Source organism: Protopterus annectens, chromosome 17.part0 (assembly GCF_019279795.1).
Source record: "Protopterus annectens isolate FY-2018-M chromosome 17.part0, PAN1.0, whole genome shotgun sequence".
Taxonomy (NCBI): Eukaryota; Metazoa; Chordata; order Ceratodontiformes; family Protopteridae; genus Protopterus; species Protopterus annectens.
This window is the reverse complement of record NC_056751.1, coordinates 654,000,762-654,025,674: the sequence shown is the minus strand read 5'-3', so window position 1 is coordinate 654,025,674 and position 24,913 is coordinate 654,000,762.

The following is a 24,913-nucleotide window of genomic DNA, read 5'->3' as shown; positions in this document are numbered from 1 at the left end:
GGAATGGACCTGATGCACACATTCCATCCCACCCCCAGAGATGGGCAAGAAGACAACCATCCAGTTATTATTCCCCTTTCCTGATTGGCTTCTCAAGCACCTGGGCTATTAGGCTGCTGTGGACATTTATAATCTGCATGGGAGCAGTTCATATCTGTGATGGGATAGTTTTCTTATACATTATATGATTCTGTAGTCCCTCCTAGCCATTCCAAATGCCTTGATTGTCTTTTTGTATGATGATGATAATTCAAATACATGTAAAATGTGCCTTATAGATAAGTTTGTTAGTTAATTGATATGCATCATGATTAAATACATTTAATTTCATTACATGAGGAATAAATCTGCTATAAAGAAACTTCATCTTATCATTTTATGAGAGAAGGATATTCATGTCACAATTCAGATAACTCTTGCTTCACTAAAAACTTACTTCAGAGTTTAATAGCTTTCACTCCCTATTTTTTCAGATAAGTAGGGAGTATTATAAGATTAACAAATAGGTACAGCAAGGAGGAAACAGAGAGAGAGAGAGAGAGAGAGAGAGAAGGAAAGATTAAAATGTCTGTTATAGACCTAGATTAATGTGTAAGAGATTTAAATCCTTGCAATCTCATAACCATATAGAGGCTTTTGCGTGAGTTCAGTAATCTTAGCATGATCATTTAGAAGGCATTTCTGACACAATTACAACTGGCACTGGCATGAAGCATTGACCTGTTGTACTCCATCACCTTTCAGTTTTTCTTTACAACGATCATACAAGATGAGTAATACCAGCTGTCTATTCACAAGTTCAGAGGTAGGTATTTGAGAAGCTGTCCTTGTGGACCATTTTAAGCATATCCAGTTTCCCTTTTTGTTCTTGAAATAACCTATCTTATTTGGTTATAAACTGGCCTTACTCATACCATGGCTGTTAACTATTTATTACTCCTAATGAGAATAACTGGGATTATACCAGATAATTTGAGGGGCATATGCATGGAATAAAGCATTTAGGAGCTGCCTCTGTCAATTTGTGGTAGAGTGAGGATATCCTGCGATAAATGTTCTATTTCCCATCCATAGACCTAAGTTGTGCTTGAAAATGTACAGGGGTGAACTTTGTTTTATGCGGATGGGGAGTCTGTTTCAGAGAAGAAGTATCTTCTTTGAGATATACCTGCCCCTCCAAACCATTCTGTTGATTTTCAGAAGAGATTTAGATCCCTAGACTAAGTATTTCTGATGACATTTAACTTGGTGATGTCCAGTAAATTCATTAGTAATGAGTCAGAGGATGCCTTCTATGACAGACACAGGTTACCTCTTGGCAATCTGTGTGATACTGAGTATAGTGACAGGGCTTTGAATCAGTTCATGTAAGACATGTTATTTAGGCTTTTTGTCCTTTTAGTAAGGTATGTCTATGAGTGTTCCAGTTGCCAGACGAGTCTGGACAGATATATGCCAAAGGCAGCATTATATTCAATGACTGGCCTAACGAGGGCTGAGTAAAGGGGGGCAATGACATCCCTAGACAGAATTTCTTTGTTTATAAGCTATGCAATATAGGACTTTCTTAAAAAAAATGACACATGTTAATCAAACGTTAGGTCACTGTCCATACAAGTTGCCAAATTCCAAATAACTGGGTCAACTCTTAGGGGCATATTGTCAGTGCTGTAGTTCCCTGAGGTAGATGACTTCCCAAAGGATACAATAATGCATCTTTTGGTGTTTAGTTTCAGTCCATGATTTTGGCAGCAGTTACTTATTTGGAACAAACCTTCCTACAGGGTGGCTAAGTCATTTGTGGATTCAATGACTGCTCCCAGCTCCCAGTCATCTTTAAACTCAGTCAGCCGGACCCCTTTGGTATTAGCTTTTACTTCAAAAATATAAATGACAAACTGGAGAATCCCAGCACTGAACCCTTGGGGATTCCATTGGTGACTGGCATCTTTGTGGAGGTAACTTCCCCTATTTTTATTATCTACACCTTATCCTTCAGCCAGTTGGCAACCCAGCAGGTGACATAGAGATTTATTCTGAATTTATTTAGCTTTTCTACTGTGCCTGAGTGGGGGATTGTGTCAAAAGCTTTGGCCAGGCTGGGATAGGCAGTATATTACTACAAATACTGGATGTTTCATATGAAAGAGCATATGCAAAACTATGAAGCCACCTCCTTTTATCCATTAGATTCTCATCTCAAATTGAAGGTTTTGGTACTCTAAGCTCTCAAGCGAAATACTTTTTAACTAGCTAAAATATATATTCTGCTGGAACAAAGGATATTCTACATATTTTAGCTGTAATAATATTATTTTGTTTATCATTTGAATAATATATGCTTGCCAGATGGGCTCTGGAGCAATTTAAAATAGCATTTCATGCATGGAGTAACAATGTTTAGTAAGTGAGGGTAGGATTCAATAAACCCTACATGGTTTGCTGAAACAGTAGGTGTGTCATGCATGAAGTCCAAAGGATAAAATGATGATTTGTATTTGTTAAGGGACTCTACATGATGTGTAGAGCCATGCAAACAAGGTAAACATTGGGGCTTGCTGATTACTGCATACACAGCTGAACTGTATGCTAATCAACAAATTCAAGATGATGATACTATTCAATAAGCTATATAGCAATTGAGAACACTTATTGGAATAGCACCATGGAAACTACACTGAAGGGAAATAATTATAGCTATTGCTGTTGCTTTTCTGCATGTTTATGTGCAACAGGCTCACATATTTGCTGCTGATGATGATGACAGACCTTGGGCAAGAAGGAGAGGGGTATTTAGATACTGTTTGATTTTCATGGTCCTGCATGAGGTGCAAATACTTGAGCACTACAGGGTGGGTAGAGACACATGCCAGGAACTGTGCAATGTCTGTCATCCTCACCTGAGAGCAATGGAAAACCTGGGAGAACCATTACGTATGGAGACCAAATAATGTATAGCATTTAGAATATTAGCTGCAGGAATTTTTCAATGACCTACAGGGGACATGCTGAGGGGTGACATAGGAGTCAGCATCCAAGATCTTACCCCAGTTCAAGAATGCTATGCTACATCATGCCAGTGACTATATATATTTCTCCCAACCCCAGAGGACAGAGCTAGAACTATGCAGGAGTTCTTCCCTATCACACACTTTCCTTAAGACATAGGTAGACTATATGCACATTAAAACCAAATCACCACCCTGGGAACAGGAAAGGGTCTGCATTTACAGAAGGGGGTTCCATTCCATTACCTGCCAGGTTGTGTTTAACGCTTGGGGAATCATCATAAATATGTATGCTGGCAACCCTGGCAGTTAGCATGGCTCTCATATCTGGGACACTTCATAGCTCTACCAGAGGTTTTCCAGGTGTGATGTTCTACAAGGCCATTTACTGGGGGATGCAAGGGATGCACTCAAGCCATGGCTGACGATGCCCATCAGAAATGCACACACACTTATGGAGGTATACTATAATGAGGCACATGCTCAAACATGAAATATCACAGACCATGTGTTTGGGCTGTTGAAGTCAAATTTCAGTGCCTGGATACATCAGGGAGGTCTCTGCAGTACAATCACAGTACTTGTGCCAAAAGTATCACAGTCTGTGCTATCCTACACAATATCATCATGCAAAAACAATTGCAGCAAGAACACCAAGGGCTAGGAGCAAACATTCCATCACCACTGGCAAGATCACCATAGCCACATGCAGGTGAGGAGTCAAAGGGAGAACCATCAGCCACTTTAGGTGGAGGAAGATATAGGCATGCACAATATGCCCTCACCATGACCAAGAGACAATGGATAGTGCACATGATGACCACCTAAGGGCTATGCCTTTCATCCTATACACATGCACACAGTAAAAGTGATGCAAGGCAATGCTTACAACCTTTCCTTTCACATGAAATGATAGTGTACTGCTAGCATCAGACAGAGTCAGCTCTAAATGACAACAGTTGTGACTGCAGGAGTATCAAGGCAAATGTTGAAACTATACTAGACAATTAAATGTATAAGAACATGAATGAATGACAGGTACCTGCCTAACTTATACTTGTAAATGTAGCTAAGCAGAATGTGTATAAATTGCCCAGCAATGCCATCAGTATGTGATATGACTGACATCTGTAATATTTACTTATCTAGTTTACCAAGTAACCTAGCCCATGCAACTACACTACCCATAGTAAAATCATTCGAAAAAGTGTACTTATCTCTACACTCCCACAAGTGAAGCAATAAACATGATTGAAATCTTTCTCTTCCCCTTCATGTTCCCTAGCTAGACCATTTCCTTTTAGTGTACATTCAGCTCTTCGAGCACTCTGAAGATGCAAATGAGCTGTGAACTCATTAGAATTGCTGAATACCAAATATTTGACTTTGTGTAGCAGATGTAAAGATAGTGTAGCCTCTACACAACTGTTAGGTGTTAATGGTTTGCAGCTGTGAATAATTACTCCAATTGAAGCAAAACACAGTAATGCACAGACCTGCTTCACTGACGTGGGTGTGTCAGTGAGGATACAAGTACAAAGTGTAGAACTAACTGCAGTGAACTTTTAAACAAAAACAAAACACCCCACATGTATACTTCATTAGCATAATAGCACAGTTTTCTGCCTTTGCTGAAAACTGTTTTTGACTATCATGCATTTGCATTACACTGTGAAAGAAATATGAGAGAATATGCACTACAGATTGCATGTCTAATAGTAAATTAGAGATAATGGAAGGATTCCCAGAATACAAAGAGAAGGCAGAGCTGAGGTTTTGTAAACACATTCATAAATAATGTATGATTACTCATTCCACTAAATATGCTATACACACATTTACAATCAACTGAGATTGTTCAACTGCCTGAACTGTTTAATACTGGGTCTGAAATGCTAATTGCTTTTGAGCACATTATTTGATTGCAATTGCAAAGTTGTGTCTGTGGTTGGAGTGACTCAGAGAGGGAAGGGGTATATCTGCAGCACAACTGGCCCTGATTGTAATAAATGTATTGTGATCCCATAGATTAGCATCAAGTTCAGCATGCATATCTTAACTATAACAGCAAGCATGCATGCTTTCTTCTGTAGCCCTTGGTAATTGTATTAGGCAGGTGTAATATTATATTCAGATTATGTGGGTTCATTTTCCACAAGCAACCTATAGATTAACATTCAACAAGTATCATTTTTACATTTGAAATACAGCAATATTGGTTTTAATTCCATGCTGTTAAGTTAATCTGTTGTATCTTTAAAAGTATATATGCAGTTTGTGCATATTCCAAGGATTACTTGTAACAATGCACAGTAATTTCCATGATTGTGAAAGCTCTATAGTTACTATAACAAGAAAAGCATATGTATTGTAGTAAAACATGTGATAGTTCATAGTTCTAATATTCTGTTTTCTTTTTTGTCTTAGCCCACCTCTTATCTCTTTTTTTTTGGTGGGCGGGTACCTGGAAACAAACTGTTCTGATGTTATACCTTTCTCAAAATAGACCAAATACTTTTCAACACAGAGAGGTAGGCCAACCACTGTGGCTCCACCTGCCAAGTCCCCACTGGCTGTCACACCAACACCCAGCACCTCTGGGACACTGTTTGTCTGTACCTGCTTCCTCACTTATCCTACCTACCTAACCCTCAAATTCCTATGTCCCTTCCCCAGCATTCTTATCATTTTGAAACCTAAAATAAAAAATGGGCACGTCCCAGAAAAAAAATAATGTTCCATACATAGCTCTACAGTGCACATATGCGTCTTCTTGAAGCACATGATTTGGTCCAATTGGCTATAAAACATCATTGTACTGTTGCAACTTATCTGTGTTGTAGTGACAGTACAAATTCATCAACTTTTCGCTACAAGTGAACATTACTGTGTTGAAGAAGAGGATATCTATGCTTCTTTCCTACTTTCCTCTGTCAGCTATCTGGATTTATATAAATAATTATATGTCATTTGTGAATATCAACATGATTTATATAGCATGCTTATGTTACAGCTGTATTGGAACTGTATGTCATGTGTATATCAAACTGGTCTGTACAGATGTGTATTAAAAAGTTATTTTATAAAGTGCTTGCGCAAAAAATGTAACCACAGTGTGCCTTTCTAGAAGAGAACAGAAATGTACAGGCACTATTGTAACTGTTTATATGAATATATTTTAATAGTGAAAACTGGAATACAGGAGGTTAACCTTTGAAAAATAGCTGAAATTAAATTACTTTATAGGCTAGGCCAGAGATAAAATGTCTGTACTAGGGGGCTTTCTGTATTGCCCTCAGGGTGAACTAATTGCTACCTCTGAAAGTATGAAGAAATGCAATTGTTTTATGACTTCCAGGACCTGCCAAAGATCTAAGGTCTATGCATTTTCACAGATAGATGCTAAATACTACCATGTTTCCAGCAGTAGGGGCTTCCCCTGGGATAGAGTCGGATGAAAAGAAGTTATGTCATTCTGCAATCTATCCCAGCAGTAATATTTGAGATATTAATTTCAGGAGTCTCTTGGTGAGACAGAGCATTCTGTATTCTGTCTTGGACCTGACAAGAGCCACTCACCACAGCATCTGCCTTGCTCCACTTAAGTAAGTTAACTAGGGTATAGTAAATCTCTTATATACAGTCAGGAATATAGTGAAGCTTAGTTTAGATATTTTTTTCTTTATTTATTTGAGAATGTCCTTCAGTGTTATTTTAAATATTTCTTTTGATTTTGAACTCTGATGTCACTGTGAATATATACTGAGAATTTTCTTGTTCTTTTATTATTTATTATTAAATATATTTAAACCTCTCATTGTGGCTGATCTATACAGAGATATTAAAGTTTTGTAAGTACTTGCATATTTAGTTGGTGACACTGGGTGGGCCACTCCTAATAACCTTGCTCTTGGTGAAACTACCATTTGTATTAATATTAATATCACACAGTAAGATTGGACCCCCCTTGTTAAGGGCCTTAAAGTTGCTGATAAGGAATTGGCTGGTGGCAGTGATAACTACCTTATAGTCTGGGCAAAAGGGGGGATAGCTGCTAAACCTGTGCCAGGCTTTCCCAGGTGTGTGTGTGTGTGTGTGTGTGTGTGTGTGTGTGTGTGTGTATGTAAATCAAACCTCAAAGAATGTGTATGTAGCTATTTGGTCAGGGCACTGGTTGGACAGAGAGGGTGCTGGTAGTATTGGCTCAGCCACTCAGTTGTGATCTTAACTCTATAGCTGTGTCAGTAGGGAGTCTTATTGGGGATCTGGAGAAAGAAGGAAAGACTAGTCTCAGACAGACTGGTCTCTGTGTGCTCTTAAGGAAAATTGCACTTGATGCAAAGAACAGCATCTGGAAATACTGTGTGTGCACTTGCTATCCTCCCAGTGTATGTCCTCCAGTGGTGCCAGTACTGAGGACTGAGGCTCCTTGATTACTGGTCCAGTGGTGGGTCATCACACCCTCATGCAGATTTTTTTATTGCTTTCCCTTAGTTTTCCCCATGCCCCCCCCCCCATTTCACCACTTTTTTATATCTACCCCCTTTACATACCTTTAATCTGGTCAAAAAATGCAATCACACACTGCATACATGGCCAAAAATGGCCTATACAAAGCCTTCACTTTTTGTCCTCTGCATTTGTACAGACTTTGGCATTGTGTACCAAAAGTGAGCAACTGTGAATGGCTCTTCAAGTCCTATGGCAAAACCTTGTGAGTTTTTGCCATCTGCTGCAATTGCCCGGGTATCTCAGCGCAATACTGCTTAAACTCAGTGCTCTATAGGAACACAGAGTTAAAGCTCAGTAAGGACACTACTTTGAAACAGTTGCTATGACATTTCTTTAGACTGCAGCTTCCTATGTGGAGTGTTGACATAAATCATGTGACTGAAGATTTTTTTTTGCCCATAGCATCAAGGTGTCAATTCCAGATGCATCTCACATCATTTCTTAGTATGATGTTATATGTCTATATAGTTAGTCATCCACATCTTAACATTTGACAAAGTTATGAGTTTTCATGGAGATATGTTAGATACTGGCCAAAACAAACTTACTTGCATTGATATCCAACCCCACAGCTGTGACAGCTTTATCCAACCTTACTCTGCTTATCATAAGCCTACTAACCCCTTTTTTACCCCTATATCAGTCACTGCATGCTGATGAATATGGCAGCTTAATAATGAGAACAGACCAAAAACATATCCTTGAATGTTATATTACACCACAAATTGTTATGGTCCATCTCTCTGTTTATCCACCCATTCACTTCCACCTCTCTTTATAGGTGTGTATCTATTAGGCTGATGGATGTACAGGTCATGTCATGGTTTCTGCATACTGACATGTCTCTACTGATGAATAATACAAGCATGTTACCTTTATTCAGTAGGTGATCAGTGCTCCTGCAGTGTGCAAGGTTTAAAAATGTGTTGTAGGGTTCCCTAGGTATCATATTCAGGTGATGATGGATGAATTGTTCATCTAATATAGTCTAGCAACTGTCTTTACTGTGAAAAAGCATACTGCACACACCTTTCAGGATTCTGGCCCTACACAAATAGTTAACATATCTACTCAGCCTTTCTAATCATTTCAAAACATGTACTACCCATTGTCACTTGCAGCAAACTGTACACTTAACCAACTTGTGATTTGCTATGAGGCCTGCAAAACAGCTACTAGTTGTAGATGTTCACTGAGGTAGGCATTACTGCTACATGTTGAGGAAGACACATACTTTAGTGTAGTCATTGATAGCCACATTTACAATGCTGACCACCTTTACTTAGTTAATGACAACCTTGACACCACTTGTAAAAACAAAAATCTGGATTTGAACACTGGCTCAACTGTGCTCTGACCAGGATCTCATTGCTCTTACACCCAGTGTCACAGAGAAAGCTAGGCAACAGCTGTATTTTCCAGACTCAGTACTGTCCATGTTAACAGCCACACATCCTGCTGTGCCTGTTTGAGCACAGAATGGCGAACCAAATTAAATTAAGCAGAAACCTGCATTTGCTCAGTGCTTAATGTCTCAAAAATGAGAAAAGCAAGGACAACAGTTTTTTTTTATGGAAAAAGACTTTGGCCCCAGCATTTTAAATATAGACTACAGTATGTACACCATACTATCTGCCAGCAATTTCTCTGATAACATGTCTAGTAACCTGAAACATGAAACATTATCAATAAACATTTATATTTTGCAGTTAATTTCAATCAGGTCAGTTACTGTATGTCCCTATTTGTGCACAGTTTGGTAATGAGCACCAGTGGACACAGTTGCTTCACAAGTCAAAATTGAATACCTGAAATTCGAACCACGCTTGCGCTAATACTTTGCTATAATGTGCATAAATGATCTTCTTGGTGATGTGCTATGTGAAGAGGTATTGAGCATGTCTAACTCTGGTTATTGTGGTGTAATCCTTCACTACATATAAATCCATTCATATACACTAGAGAAGGTCGATGACATAAGTGCTTCACTGGACACATGCTTTCTGATATTCATGTGTGGCCTGCAGCAGTGCACTTGCAAATGATATGTTAGAGCTTGGGCCATTGTCAAACAGACTCCAGAATTACAGAGTGTAACTGCATTGTTGCATTTGGTATGGGTTTATAGTGACACTAGACATTGGTCATGCATGATCATTTCCCATTGATATTGTCAGTAACTTGTATTGATGTGGAAATACTTTCATCTGAATACGAAGATGCATAAATATATCATTGCACATCTGGTATTTTCAAAGTGTGTTTTTGTGTGTGTGTGTGTGTGTGTGTGTGTGTGTGTGTGTGTGTGTGTGTGTGTGTGTGTATGTGTGTGTCATCTACACAGCATCCTGAGAAACAGGTACATGTCTGTCTCACTTCTGCAATATGCATTCATGACAGCTTCTTTCACCTAGGTTGACAGGATGTATTTATATGTACTTTTGCACATTACTTCAATGCAGTTATAAGCCCCGGCTTTGCAAAGAAGTGTCATAACAGTATATGTGATCTGCAACACTATTATTATGTCATCTTCAATAAAGTGCACCCACACAATATTTAATTAAGGCTTCTGTGGTGGTACATCCATTAACTAGTGTGTTCTTTTAGCGTGTATGATTAAATAAGTAAAGGTTTTAATCTCACAGCAGGCAACTTATGTCTATAGTCAGGAGAACGAGTCCAGGTCCTACCACCGTCACTCAAGTAGCATTCAGAAGATAGTTTTACACTGCTAAGTGACTCAACAGCAGTTTCATACAACCCTCCCAACATCCTCTTCTTAGCTTACACTGATGATGTCATCCACTATAAACTGCACTCTGACAGTGCTAAAGACAGACTTTTGCAGTGGTGCTAGCATTAAGTACTATGTCCTCTCTTTTGTGTAATTAGGTAGGGGTTCTAATCTTGCAGTAGTCATGTATGTCTGTACAGAACCATGGTGGCAAAAGCCTACCTATTGCTGTCTTCCTTCAACTATCACTCTAGAGGGTATTTTACACCATTTTGTGAGTCCACAGCTATGTCAGACACTCCTCCCAACATCATCTTCTCAACATATACTGATGATGTCATCCTCTATAAAGTGCACTCTGAGAGTGGTTAAGGCAGATTTCTGTTATGGTGCTAGCATTAAATACTCTGCTCTCTAGCTTGTGTAGCTGCATATGTAAGAGTTATAATCTTGCAGCAATCAATGAGTTTGTATGTGTACTCATGTAAGTCTGGAGACACTTTTACATTGGGATGTGAGTCCACAGCTATGTCAGACACTGATTCCAGCCTCTTTTTCTCACCATACACTGATGATGTTATCTTCTATAGTGTACTCTTACACAGTGTAAATTAGAGTTATGTGGTGATGCTTGGTTTATGTTGTATGGTTTATGTTGCAGAAACAACCAGTCAGTCCTGAGCAAGGTGCATCTCCAGAAAAAAATCCAAATAGCAAACAGCAACAGAAGAGGCTCGTCACAGCTATTATTTAACTCAATTTAATCCAAAATGATAAAAACTATTGGATCCTGTATGGATTTTTATCATTTTGGATTAAATTCAGTTAAATAATAGCTGTGGTGAGCCTCTTCTGTTGCTGTTTGCTATTTGTATGGTATTTAGCTTATATACCTAAACAGGTATGGTGTTCAAAGAACGAAAATGAGCACACAAAACGTACACGACCTCTTCAACCAATGTTGGAATCACCAAAGACTCGCAAAAATACTTTTGTGAACACAGACATTTTATTCTACAGTAGGTTTAAGCGCTTTTCGTCAACCAAGTAGGATGACTTCCTCAGAACAAATTAAAACATGTATACAATCCCCTTAAATAGGTCCTTTGACTTCTAATAATAAAAACAATCATCCTTAATTAACACTTAAAGGTATATTCTCCACATAATGGGAAGTAGTGTAACCCTATACTATGTTTAGTCAAACATACACGTTAATATACTATCAGGTGTATAGTATGTCACCTAGTGTAGCACAGGTAAACCAAAAATTAAAAATTAAAAATTACAAATATGCATAAACTAGTAAATAAAAATGTATAAACTAGAGTATAAAAAAGCACATAACAAAATAGTATATTTGTAAGTTAATATATTAAAAAAGCATATATATATATATATATATATATATATATATATATATATATATATATATATATAATGCAGTAATAGTTTGTTGAAACATAACTTACAATGCCTCATCTCATTTTAAACATTATACAAAAAAAACAAATATTAATAGTAATAATACTGTACTGTTGATGAACACGAATTAAGTACTACTAAAAATTGGTCTTAACTGGGAAATTACTCCTAACGTCTTAAGCTTCTAAGTTTTAGCAAACAACTAATTGAACATAGGTCATTAAGGCCTGGAAATGAATAAGAGTTCAATTTTATTTGCCATTTCAGTTCTTTCTCCCCAAGAAGCAAAGATAATGGGGCCCCTTGCTGGATATCAAAGACTTGATCAATAATTACAAATTTGAAACGGTGGTCTGTAAATACAGAGATGTGTTTAGCTAACGCGTTCTCCTGCTTGTTTTTATTAATAGCGTAAAGGTGCTCGTACATGCGGTCCTGGAGTCTACGTTCGGTCTTACCTACGTAGAATCCAGGACAGTGTTGGCAAAGTGCCAAATAAACAACCCTACGGGTGTTACAATTTGTCCTGTATTTTATCTTATATGTTCTTCCGTTTATAGTAAACTTATTAGTCTCAAGTATACTACTACATCTACTACAACTCTGACATTTAAAAGTGCCAGGTGTTTTTACAAAATGGCTTGGATGTCTTTCAAGTAAATTTTTCAAATTACTTCCTCTTCTAAATGTAATTTCAGGCCTAGTACCAACTTTGTTGTAAAGACATGGGTTAGTTTTAAAAATATCCCAGTTCTTTTTGATAATGTCCACTACTTCGTAACTATTAACATTGTAGGTTAAAATAAGTCTGGGGTGATTATCCTTTTCAACGGTGTGTTGCACTGTACCATTATTAGACCCATTTATCGTAACTGTAGTTACACTCCCCAGGTCCATATCTACATTATTCACTGATAGCTCAAAGTTCCCACTTAATAAAGGTTTAAAGACTCCCATTTGTCTCTTACATGAAACTTCCCCTATTAAATCTTCCAAAAGGGAGGGGGGGTATCCCCTTAGTGTGAACATAGTTCTCAAAAGTTCACATTCAACCCTAAAATCAGAGTCGAGGCTTACAATGCGAGCTGCCCTCACCAGTTGTCCCTTAACAACCGATCTTTTTTGGAAGTTAGGGCGACAACTGGTGAAGTGCAAGAACGAATTAGAGTGTGTAGATTTTCTATGGATAGTAGACACAAAGACCTTTAAGTCATCTTTTTTCTCAAGCCATATATCTAAATAAGCTATAGCTCGTGAACTAAACGACGATGTAAATTTCAAAAAGGTAGTAGAGGCATTAAAGGTATCTGTGATGCTTTGCCCAAATAGTTCATCCCCATCGAACAATATAAAAATATCGTCCAGGTATCTAGTGTAAAAATGAATTATCTGACTCAGTAGATCGTTCTTGAATACATAGTGTTTCTCCCAAAAAGCCATTACCATGTTGGCTAAGCTGGCCCCACAAGGGGAGCCCATTGCCACCCCAACTTTCTGGCGATAGAAGTTCTCACCTAACTTGAAAAAGTTGTTATATAAAATTATTTCAAGTAGTTCTATTACTAATGATATTTCTTTACTGGGAGCATTTTTCTCTTTTAGTGTGGCCGCTACCCACTCCATGGCTGTATCATGGGTGATACAAGTATAAAGATCTTTAACGTCTACTGTAAGGAAGTTGTGGTTAGTTTGGTATTTAATTGTATTGATTTTAGACAAAAAAGACCAAGAATCTTTGCAAATGTAAATCTCGTCTGCAAGATATTTTTTAAGAATAGAGTCAACTACTTTCGCACATGTGTAAGTAGGTGAACCTCTACTATCCACCAAGGGCCGCATCGGAGGTTTACTGATGTTCTTATGAATTTTTGGTATACCAAATAGCTTGGGATATTTAGGATGTAAAACTAACATATAGTTATAGCGGTCTTCATTTAGCCTACCTTCAATGTACATATCTTCGATACTGGTCCTAATGGTGGAGTATGCCCTATTAGTTTCAGATCTAGAACTAATTTCATATGCATTGTTGTCAACCAAGTTGGTCATTCTATCAAAATAATCATCCTGGTCAAAAATAACAGCCCCTCCTCCCTTGTCAGGTTTACACACACGTAGGTTATGAACCCGGATGAATTCAAGTAGTTCATTCTCTTTATTGTTTGTAAACCTTGTGTAAGATTTAATCAAATGTTTAGAGTTGTATCTCAAATCCAACTCACACATAGTTTCAAAAAGTTGTAACAAAGGATGCAGGGGTGGGTTGAATGTACTAGGAATCCTAAATGGGTTACTATTCTTACCGTTTGGCTCATACCCCCCAAGCATCAAGCTGAAGTTCAATTTCCGAGTAAAAAGTTTTATGTCCAAGGTTGTATTAACAAGGTTTAAGTTGTTTTTGGGGACATAGGTATACCCTTTGGCTAGTAGATCAATTAGTTCATCAGGTACAGTTACAGGAGAAAAATTAAAGGTCTTAAAATCTCCAGAGTCATTGACCCTAATCTCTGGCTTAGATGACTCTAAGCCAAGCCCATCGTACCCCAAGACACCAACACTTCCTTCAACTGATATACTTGATTCTACACTGTTACATGACACATTCATAAAGTCATTCAGTTGGCAAACATTATCAGATAGTGTGACATTATCGCATGTTAACACTAAGTGTGATTCAGTGTTTAGTAACTGTTCATAGTTAGGACCTTCATCAGAACTAATATGTTCTAAGTTTAAAGGACTAGTCTTGTCCATCATAACATCAAACTCGTGTGGATAAAAAGACTCATCATGATCACAAAGACTAATTGCATCAATCACATGTGTTTTGGTCCCTTCATCCTGTTGTAATACGTATTGTTCCTTTCCTTGGGTATGGCCCCCTGACGTGCACCTTCATGAAAAACCTGGTGGCCTTGGTTTTGTTGATACATTTGCCCATTAGAAGTGTTACCTTTATTACGGTTCAATAACCGTTCACTTCATCTCACAGTTGGTGCATTACCAGTACCCGATGCAAAATTGGGTGCCGCAGGGACACTCTGAAACCTCACGTTGTTTGTAGAAGTGTTACTCGCCCCTCTGTCAGTTAACGAGTCACCAACAGAGTGGACATTGCTTGAAACAGAAGGTTGCCAAGTTTGAGAGGTAGGGGGCAAAGGATATGCTGAACCATTGTCGTAAGCGGCACAGACACGTTCCAATTTTTTGATCTTGTTCAGCCTTAATTTCCCCAAGTATTGATCAACGCTGATAAAGCATCGGTCATAGTCAAACTTATACCTGTCAAACTCAATGTTAAATTTAATAGATGCATCCAATGCAATGATTTCATTGCTCAAGCCGTTTACCCATATAGTGTAATGCTTTATCATAAGTCTTAATAAGTCAGCCCCATTCCGCTCAAAGAGAAGTACCAGTTCATTGTGGAAGTCGGAGTTAGGCACCAACCCAGTAGGAAACTGGTGGTGCCTTAACCCCTTAGGTATAATGTTGCATGATAAACATTCGTTAAAATAATTAATTTCTAATTGCAACTTTTTCATTTTAACTAAAAGTTTGTCAAATTTCTGAAGCTTCAACACAATATCTGGAGTTGAATTTACCTCATTAGTAGCAGGTGTGGCTTCAACGTCGGTTAAGTTGTTGGTTTGACGAGAAAAAGAAAAACTTTCAGCTAACCAACGATTAATTACAGATAGTCCTTTAGGGTCTAAGTTCGTTGTATTGTTGGTAACAACCCCAGTGTTCACTGAGTTACTGCGAGCACCCTCCACGTTATTTTCAGACATCGGTAAGTCAAGCTCACTGTTACTAGCTAGACCAGGAGGAGGGTTGTAGTGCACAGATGAGTTAAGTATATCCTTATGCGAAACTCCGACTTTATCCTGGTACGAATAACCTTGTGATAACACCGGACCATTCGCTCCAGCTTTGTCCTGGTAAGTAGAGCCCCGAGGTAGTGCCGGCCCGTTCACCCCATTCTGTTCATCTGGTAAACTGTCCAAGACATTATCCACCTCACGGTCAGCGTTAACAGACGCTGCAACAGGTTCCCGCGTTTCTGCAAACAAAGTTCTCATCTCCCGTTGTTGGGAGTCAATTTGGTCAAGTCTAGCGCAAAGGGAATCCATGCGCTGAAATAAAGAATTAAATAAAGTGTCGTAATCAACATTTTCAGATGCTTTAGCTGGTGCTGCCACTGTAGCACTATCACAGCCCCTAAAATGTTTGGAGTAGAAAGTGGTGAAAAGCTGCCGCTCCGTTCGAGTGCTGTAGACGCCATAAAACTTCAGAAACAAACCAAACTTGCACATATACTTTGAAAGAACGAAAATGAGCACACAAAACGTACACGACCTCTTCATCCAATGTTGGAATCACCAAAGACTCGCAAAAATACTTTTGTGAACACAGACACTTTATTCTACAATAGGTTTAAGCGCTTTTCGTCAACCAAATAGGATGACTTCCTCAGAACAAATTAAAACATGTATACAATCCCCTTAAGTAGGTCCTTTGACTTCTAAAAATAAAAACAATCATCCTTAATTAACACTTAAAGGTATATTCTCCACATAATGGGAAGTGTTGTAACCCTATACTATGTTTAGTCAAACATACACGTTAATATACTATCAGGTGTGTAGTATGTCACCTAGTATAGCACAGGTAAACCAAAAATTAAAAATTAAAAATTACAAATATGCATAAACTAGTAAATAAAAATGTATAAACTAGAGTATAAAAAAGCACATAACAAAATAGTATATTTGTAAGTTAATATATTAAAAAAGCATATGTATATGTATATATATATATATATATATATATATACAATGCAGTAATAGTTTGTTGAAACATAACTTACAATGCTTCATCTCATTTTAAACATTATACAAAAAAAACAAATATTAATAGTAATAATACTGTACTGTTGATGAACACGAATTAAGTACTACTAAAAATTGGTCTTAACTGGGAAATTACTCCTAACGTCTTAAGCTTCTAAGTTATAGCAAACAACTAATTGAACATAGGTCGTTAAGGCCTGGAAATGAATAAGAGTTCAATTTTATTTGCCATTTCAGTTCTTTCTCCTCAAGAAGCAAAGATAATGGGGCCCCTTGCTGGATATCAAAGACTTGATCAATAATTACAAACTTGAAACGGTGGTCTGTAAATACAGAGATGTGTTTAGCTAACGCGTTCTCCTGCTTGTTTTTATTAATAGCGTAAAGGTGCTCATACATGCGGTCCTGGAGTCTACGTTCGGTCTTACCTACGTAGAATCCAGGACAGTGTTGGCAAAGTGCCAAATAAACAACCCTGCGGGTGTTACAATTTGTTCTGTATTTTATCTTATATGTTCTTCCGTTTATAGTAAACTTATTAGTCTCAAGTATACTACTACATCTATTACAACTCTGACATTTAAAAGTGCCAGGTGTTTATGGTGTTCAAATCTGACCTATGTCAACTGGTGTGTTTGTGGGTTGGTGGTATATTGTGGTTATTGTATGATGTTTTGAATGTTTTCTCATTTGACTCATTTGACTCCCACTCAGGAAAACCTTTTACATAGCCTCCTAAATCCAGCATCACCTTTTCCCCTTTGTCCACATAACATAATTTCTGTGGAACACTGACAGTGTCATCAACTAAAAAATGCATGCACACATTGTGAAGCAGAGCCCCCTCCATGACCCTCTACAAGTGATTACTAATTCACTCATGGGGAAGTGTCCATGCCCCATATGGACAGAAGCAGTTTGTAATACAATCACATATGCACATACCCCTACTATCTTCTGTCACCTAGAGATAGTGATTTGGGTTAAATGGGATAATAGTGGCTAGGCTTGTTTGGGGTCTTAACCTATTAATGCTCTATGACACTATGAACATTGCACATGTCGTTGTTGTTGTCCCCCACATATGCTATGTTAAGATGTGGGTGTACTGTAGCCCTACAACAGTGTATTCCAATCTGGGATTTGAGTGACTGTATTAATGTCCACAGCTGCCATTTGGTTGCATGTTCCTTCCATAACAGCTGTAGTAATATTCCTCCTGAGGATTGGGAAATGCGATGATGCTGTGTATATTGTTGCCTTACTAAGGCATGTTCATAGGTTCATAGGTTCATAGGTTCATACTAGGCTATCTGCCCGAGGGCATTTACAAGCCTAGCCCATAGTTTTGTGGCTTACGCCACCCCTTTAGTATGGGGAACTATACCCATTATTTTGCTGTGCCTCTGTTGAGCAGTGACACTGAGGTAATCCCTGGGGTATATCTGCGATCTCCCATCCATTGGTCAAGATTTCTCTTGAACAAGGCCAGCGAGGTGCTCTGCCTCACATATACCGGGATTTTATTCCACAGCATAGGGAGTCTTTGGGTGATGAATCTATCCCTCCAGCACGTCCTATTAATAGCCGTGTCGAGGTTTAAGTCTCCGCCCTTGTGGCTCTGACGGATCTAGATTTTTGAGGTGAAGCATATTCATCAAATCTGGGTTTGACATGGCCTTGTATGTTAGGCAAAGGTCACCTCTGAGCAAGCGGTGCGACTGAATAGAGCTGGAGTTCTTTCAGTCGGGCAGCATAGGACAGATGTTTGAGACCCTTTATCCTTTTGGTGAGGAACTTTTGTGGCCTCTCCAGCTGCTGCAAGTGTCGGGTCAGATACATTCCGAATGGGGCATTGTACTCAATCATTGGTCTGATGAGTGATGAGTATAGGGAGACTATGACCTCCCTTGATCTAGATGAGAATCCCTTCATGATAAGGTGGGCAATGTAGAAGGTCTTCCTAACTACTTTAGCTACATGGGTGTCGAATGACAGACTACTATCAACCTGGGTCCCCAGGTCCCTGATAACTTCTTCTGTACTCAGTGGATTGCCATCTATTTGGTAGCTAGGGGTAACCTTGTTTTTCCCGAAGGGTATGACTATGCATTTTTAGGCATTTAACTTTAGGCCATGGCTCTGGCACCAGTTATCCGTTTCTGTGAGACCCTTCTGAAGGATATCTGTGTCAGATGTGTTTTCTACTATGGCCAGTTTGCAGTCATCTGCAAACTTTGTCAGCCATAACCCTCCTGTGTTTGCTTGTACTTCAGAAAAGTAGATGCCAAACAAGAGTGGGCCCAGGACTGAGCCCTGTGGTACACCACTTGTGACAGGCTTTGAGTCTGACATGGCGCCAGCAACTCTGACCCTGTGGGTTCTGTCACTCAGCCAGTTTGCAACCCATCTTGTGATGTATGGGTTAACATTTAAGCTGATGAGTTTTTCAATGATACCCGAGTGGGGTATTGTATCAAAGGCCTTCGCCAGATCGAGGTAGGCTGTATGGACTGCCTTTCCTCATCAATGGCTTTGGTGACTGTTTGAAAAAGTCAACCAAGTTTAGAAGGCATGATCTGCCTTTGACAAAGCCAAACTGGGATGGATCCAAAGTCTGCAAATTCCTATGTCTTTATTTATGAGGTCCATTATGATCCTCTCCATGGCTTTGCAGATAAGGCTTGTCAAGCTAATGGGCGGTAATTTCCAGGGTCGGTGGAGGCACCGCCTTTGTGAAGTGGGACCATAGTTGCAGTGCGCCACTCCTGGGTGCGTATCCAGAGGTAAGACTATGATTAAACAGCTGTCCTAGCTGTGGGTTTAATTCCTCGTTGAGTTCGTGGAGCACACAGCCGGGGACACCATCAGGTCCCATGGATGCTGTGTTTTTGCTTTGGAGAGAGCAGTTCTCACTTGGGCGTTGGAGATGTTTGGGGGCTGCAATCGCTTGGTATAGATATCTCTCCTTTTGGGGGAGGGGAGAAGTTTGCACTGAACCTGTCAGCCAGTATGTTGGCAATGTCTGTAGGATCAGTAATCTTCACATCATTTTGAACTAGTTCTGAGCATATCTGGGAGTTTCCTCCCAGGTTTCTAACATAGCTAAAGAAGGCCTTATGATTGTCTTTTGAGTCTTTAGCTATTTTTCTCTCAAAATTTGCTTTGGATGATTTTATGAGAGCTCTTAGTTTTTACTTATAGTGATCAAGGGTGTCTTACCTTTTAAGGATTTTGCTCTATCTTGTAGTAGCTTCCTCCTTTTGTTGTAGAGTTTGTTTATGGCTGGGGTCCACCAGAGTGGACGCTTGCCTTTGGTACAAAGAGTCTTTGTTTTGCTTGGGATTGCCTTATCCATGCAGTCCTGCAGGTGCTGGTAGAAGGCATTTGTAAGTGATTCAGCGGCTTGAGTACTGTTTTCCGTCAGCTCGGGTGCCTTAAAGGAGACCACACTAGTCTTTAGAAGTGTGAAGTCGGCTTTCGAGAAGTTCTTTACTGTGGTCTTTTTTATTTCAGGTGGGGTGGGATGAGGACCTCCAGTGAGATTAGTTTGTGATCTGATCTCACCAGTGAGGGGTATACTTCCGGTGTTGAACATTGTGCTCCCATGTTTGTGATGATGAGATCAAGTATGTTTTCTCCTCTTGTGGGGATGGTGACTAGTTGTTCCATGGCATTTGAGTTTATGAATTCCAGGAACTTTTGGGCTAGGGTGTTTGGGCTTGAGTAGTGTTCCCAGTCTATATTAGGGTAATTGAAGTCACCTAGTATGATGGTGTTTGGTGATACATTTATCCCTCTAGTGTTTTCAGGAAGGCCATGTGAGGTTCCTGAGTTTGTGAGGGTGGCCTGTAACATGCTACAATTTGCAGAGCAGTCTTGCCTATGGTTAATTGCACCTGGATGGTCTCCGATGCATCGTGCGTTGCCACCAGTCTTGAGGTGTGGGTGTCTTTGATGAATATGGATACCCCCCTCCTTTCTTGGTATTGTCCGGATTTTGGGGCGGAACGCATGATAAGAGGTAAAACCTGATAGTGCTGGGGTGCTCTCAGGAGCCTTGAACCAGGTTTCTGTCACTGCACAGACATCGATGTTCTCCATACTGAGAAGGGCCTCGAGTGCGTGCATTTTGAGATTTAGACTTCTGGCATTGAGCAGCATTACCCTTAGTTTTTTCCTTTTTGTGTTCTAGGGTGGTAGGTTTAGAATTTGAGCCTTGCCTAAAAAGGCACTATGGGGTGGCAAGAGCCTTTGCCAATAACCGGAATCCCACGCGTGACAGGTGCAAGCCGTCCCTTGCGAAGCAGCGTGGCTTGTCCAGCATGTCATCCCAGGCAGACAGACATTGGATCCCCTTTGAATGACACCAGAGTTTAAGCCAATTGTTAAAGCTGATCATCTTATCTCTGTATTGTGGCATCATTCTTGGTGAAGGTAGGATACTGCTCAAGGTCAGGGTCATACCTGCCTGGGCTACATAATCAGAGAGCTCCTCAATGTATCTTTTCATGTAGTCCAAGGAGGTACGTCTCAGGTCGTTTACACCAGCGTGGACAATGACTGAGTCATATTTGTACCTGCTGTTGAGAGACCTGAGTGCTTGCGTTATGTGGCGGATTCTAGTGCCCGACAGGCAGCTTACTGTGACCTTCTCCTTACTCAGTCTGGTGAGCGGGACGTCAGTGTGTCTGACTATGGAGTCACCAATGACTAGTGTGTCTGGCATTGTGTTTGGCCTTAAGGGCTGTGACTGTTTGACACTCTGACTGTGAGATCTATGTGTTGCAGGTGTTGTGTTCTGAGGTGGTGGTTGTTTAGGTGTCTGCTTTGGTGGCCTCTGCTGTTTTGGTAGATTTTTGATCAGAGCCACCGAGTATGTCTTTGTGTGTTTATGTGTATGATTTGAGGTTGTGATGGTACTATGTGAGACTGGGTCTATAGTGTGTGTGGTAACCTTCTCCTCCTGACTGGTCTTGCCAGTCCTATGTTGAGAGAGCTCAGCCTCCAGTTTGGCCGTATAGTTGCATCTCTCGCATGTATTTGTGTTTTGTGGGAGGAGGAGAGGGTTGTCTGTGTACATGAGGCAATTGTAACATTGCCTCAATATTCCCAGGTTCACCAGCTGAGCAGGAGAGGACACTAGCAACTGATCCCTCGACATGATAGAAGGACTAGACAAAAAAACTTTAAAAGAGATTCTGGGGGACGTGAGTGACCGAGAAACGGGGGTTTGCCTTTTTGGGGTGCTATCTATAAGAGTGCCGTATCAAGGTAATAAGTACTGTAGGAGCAAGTGCTAGGTTTAACAGATAGAGAAAAGTCTACTTGGAGTCAAGTAGAGATGATCTTTTTAGGTATTAGAGAAAGTGCTAGTAACAGGGATGCTTAAAGGTAAGATTGAAAAGAATGCACTCTGTGTACACTGTTCTAATAGTGGAGTATATCCACATTCTATACAGTTCTCGTTCAACCATCACAGTGACAGCTGCAGTATGGCACAGGTATGCATGTGTATACCTAGCCTATGGGTATGTTATCTGAAATACAGCAATAGTATGTCATAGTGATTGCACAGGCACATACATCTGGGTTTATCAACATGCTGCAGTGCTGTTATATACACAGACATATGACATTTTGAGGTTCACTTGCAACCTTGAAAAACTCATTGTATGCACTGTTGTGTTGCTATTCACAAGGATTATACAGGTGTTCTCCAGCAGCATTGTGCCTGTCAGCATTTGTGTCATTAACTTTTCTGCATGAACCATATCCACCTTTGTGGAAATGTGTGTTTTCAGGGCCCTCAATCACACATTTCTACTGCTAAACCTATAGGCATATGATATACAACTGATGTAATGCCATGAAATAGGTAGAGTTGTATGACTTCTTTAACAGTTCCACTGTGTCACATGTGATTTTATACCCAAAATTTTATTTGGAGGTGATGTAGAGCTTAAAGTCAAATTGTAGCATGGGTACAGCTATAGCGTGACTGTACTGCATCATGGACGTACCACTACATCACATGGGTTCCTATCGCGTGATCGAAAATTGTAAACGGCAAATGCATATTGAGCGAACCCGATTGGTCAAAACATTGAAACGTTGCATGCTTAACACGGAAATCGCTGTAGGGAATATTTTCCCTTTCCTTCAATGCATTGCAATCTCGGAGTAGGAATATTTAAGTAGCGGGGGTGTGGGGGGTGAAAGTGTGGCTTACCCCCCCGCCTACAGCGTTTAGGTAAGTATAGTTTTTATTTATTTTTTTAATTATATTTTCGAAATTTCAAACATCGCTCATATGGTGTCAACCATATGGTGTTCGATGTTTGAAACTTTCGAAAATATACTATAGACCCACATCACATCAAAATGACTACTTGATAGTTTGCAAGAGCACATGTGGATGTCTGTTAGGATTTCATGGCAGTATAACATTTTCTCTAGCAATGTCAGGGGGACAGTGATCATGTGACGTGTTTGGGTCTGAAATGTAGTTATACAGTGTGCTCCATTCATTGTTTGGTATGTGTACAATATTACAGTGACAACTTCCTCCATCATTGACACTTGACTTTGCATTTATGTAATTTCTGTGCACATGGGCATAGTTGATGCACTGCCTTCAATCTCACATACTACTCTACCATTCATTATCATGGATCAATTCTTAATTAATTCTCATATCAGTTACACATGCTTCAGGCAATATTCATTGCTATTACATGTGGTAGATGCAGGTAATATCCAGCTTGTGTATGGAATTCACTCATAACAGTGTGCTGTTTGTATGTGTTGTTATCCATATGGTCAATACCAATGTCAGGCAGGGATGCTTTAGTCAAGTGCATTACATTTGGCACAGTGAGTTCCCAAACATCTGGTAGGCCATGCAGAACTATTCTGTGGGATGCATACCCATTAGGATTTGACAGTGCAGAATTCCCTTATACGAGATGCATCTTTTTATGTTGCACCCAGTAAATTCACAGCCCAGTGACAGTATTAATGGTATGGGTTTGATTCTTACGGGGGGGGGGTATTCTGGCTTATGCGTCAAGCAAAATTCTCAGTTCACCAGGATTGCCCTGCTTTCAGTTCCAGATTTAACATTGTCCCATTTAACCCCTCCAAAAAGTGGTCACATTTGGGGAAGGAGTGGTAAATTCTCCTTATAAAATACTGACAATCATTTCACTTGTACATGCCTGTTATTGCAGAACATGTATAACAAGTTACAGTCACATATTCTGTCAATGCCACAGATTCATGGTCATAATATTTTAAAAGTGCCTGTGATTGTGCCTGTTTCTTTCTACGTTTGTCCAGACAGTTACTATATGTTCAGGATTGGTTGAAAGCTATGGTAACATGCCAGTCATACTCAAACAATTCATTTTGCAGATCTTCAGAATATGCACATACCCCCTATTGTATATACTGTCCTTGCCAAGTGTCCTCTCCAGTGTGCATGTCAGTGATATTTACATCACAACCATTCACCTCCATTGACATGTAACCTTGTGTGATCATCGTGTATATAATATCTTGTGTGTTTATATCATAATATACTCATTTAGGAAGTGTAAATAGTGGTATGTACTGTGCTGTCTACATATATGCATAATGTTATGCTACTGACTTGTCTTGGAAATTTACATACATTGACATATCATATGTTGTGGACATCTCCATATTTACCAGGCCCTCTTCCTATTTAGTCATTCCTATCATTCATGTCTGTGCGCATATTCATCAGCACACGTTCCCTAACCAATGTACCTTTCCTTGTAGCTGCCCTTGCCATTCACCCTCCCCGTCCATTATTTCATTCTGCAAATATTTGTTTTAGTGTCCATTGCACTCACTATACTTTTCTTTATTATGTTATTTTTGCTGTTGTTGCATTTTTTTCAACCCTTGTAGCCATTTGTAGCTGTCGGCATGATCTCACAGAGCAGGTTTGCTAGTAGGGACATGTAAATGCTTCTTCTTTCAGTGCTTTTGCTGCTCTACATGGTTTCCTGCCTGGCAAAACTTGGGAAGTATGTGCCTGGGCTGTTCCTGTGGGATCTGAATCTGTAAAAAGTAAAATAAATGGAAGGGAAGGATAAAGAAATGCATAATTAAAATAATAAAAACAGACAAAAAGGCAGGGGTGCAAAAGAGAAAATGTGTCTATGTCAGTTCATTGAAGGTTCATTTCCGTGCAACCCTAATAAGTGAATGTTCACATCACTGAATGTTCAGTTCAACGAACAACTTACCCAGGGAAAGGAATGAGTTGCCCAACATTCCGACCATCACACAAAGCACAGTATTTCAGACCCACCCATGTGTTGGGTGCCAGGTCTGCATGCCTCAAT